Below are 1,751 nucleotides of genomic sequence, written 5' to 3'. Positions count from 1 at the left end.
GCACTTAATAAATGCCATCATCATCACAAAAGCGAAGTATAGACTGAAGCAGGGAGAGACAGGAGGATCGGGGATCAGAGAGGAAGCTGGTGCAGTAATCCTGTCGGGATAGGATGAGAGATTGAACCAGCAAGGGAGCAGGTTGGATGCAGAGGAAAGGGCGGATCTTGGCGATGTTGTGCAGGTGAGACCGGCAGGTTTTGGTGACGGATTGGATGTGTGGGGTGAATGAGAGAGCGGAGTGGAGGATAACACCAAGGTTGCAGGCTTGTGAGATGGGAAGGTTGGTACCACCGTATACAGTGATGGGAAAGACAGGGAGAGGACAGGGATTGGAAGGCAAGATAAGGAGTTCAGTCTTGGACATTTTGAGTTTTAGAAGGCGGGAAGACAGCCAGATGGAAATGTCCTGAAGGCAGGAGGAGATACGAGCCTGGACAGAGGGAAAGAGAGCAGGGGAGGTGATGTAGATTTGTGTGTCATCCGCGTAGAGATGATAGTTGAAGCCTAGAAGCAGAGATGGAGTGGACGTCACGTCACAGAAGAACTGCTGGACAATGTTGGACCCACAGAAGCTCAGGGAGCCAAAGCTGAATACAAGACCCCAAACAACACCCAGCTGAGCCAGAAGGCGACGGCCATCTTTCCACAGGTCGTGTTGTCCATGATGAACTCTTAGTGCAGTACAGATGGCAAGTTTAATGGTCGTAGGACATCGCCGTGAGGATGAACAGCTCTGAAGTGGCCAAAACGACTACCAGGTAGACCTAGGCAGCATAGTCTAGGAGGGAGATAGATTTCTTGTTGGTCAAGGTGTTGTGGATTTATTTGGGGACGGGGAGATGAGGCAGAGGTTGAGGATGGACAGATTCTTTGCAGCTGCAGTGTGGACCAGCTTCAGCTCTAGTATCTCCGAGAATCCCAGAAGGTGGAATTCCCTCACCGTGGACTCACTGGGCATGTTCTACAAGATGTCCTTGGGCTTCACGGTAGGACCTGATTTCGGACAGGGATTAAAAACATTCAGGGAGAAACACACATGGCAAGATAATGCCCTTGTCCGGGAATAAACCTCAATCAATCCATTAAACAATCAGTGGGATTTATTGAACACTTACTGTATGCAGAGCACTGTACTAGGCACTTGGCAGAGTCCACTACAAGAGATTTGGTAGACAGGTTCCCTCCCCACAACCACCTTGCAGTCTAGAACGGTAACCTTGCCTTGTCACCGTGTCCAGCCTCCTGTCTTAATTCAGGACAAAACGGAAAACCTTCCACATAGATAATGTCTATTTTATTCTGAAACATCAGTAGAGATTGTGTCCAGTGTTCTGCACACAGTACGTAAGTGCTCAATATGTTCCACTGATTAGTTTGGGCTTATAAAAATAGGGAACGCAGGGGTTGTGTAATCACAAAACTATATGTTTAGGGAAGGCTGGTGCTATACAATTCACTTTGTCAGACACTAGACATATGCACACAAGCCATATATTCCTGCAACAAATCACACGGAGTCCAAACAGGCTCCTAGTGTAAAATGGAAGTTTTCAAATTCTCAGACGGCTTCCTAGCCAAGACCTGTTCCAGCAAAAGCATGGATTATGACAAAAATGAGTGTATCAACAAGCTCTTACTCTCAGAATTTTTTAAATGGTATTTTCTAAGGGCTTACTATGTGCCGGGCACTGTACTAAGCAATACGGGGTTCGGGGTGGGGAGGGGTGTATACAAGCAAATCGGGCTGG

This window comes from Tachyglossus aculeatus, unplaced genomic scaffold, assembly GCF_015852505.1.
Source record: "Tachyglossus aculeatus isolate mTacAcu1 unplaced genomic scaffold, mTacAcu1.pri scaffold_102_arrow_ctg1, whole genome shotgun sequence".
NCBI lineage: Eukaryota > Metazoa > Chordata > Mammalia > Monotremata > Tachyglossidae > Tachyglossus > Tachyglossus aculeatus.
The sequence above is the reverse complement of the archived record's forward strand: the minus strand, read 5'-3'. Positions refer to the sequence as shown.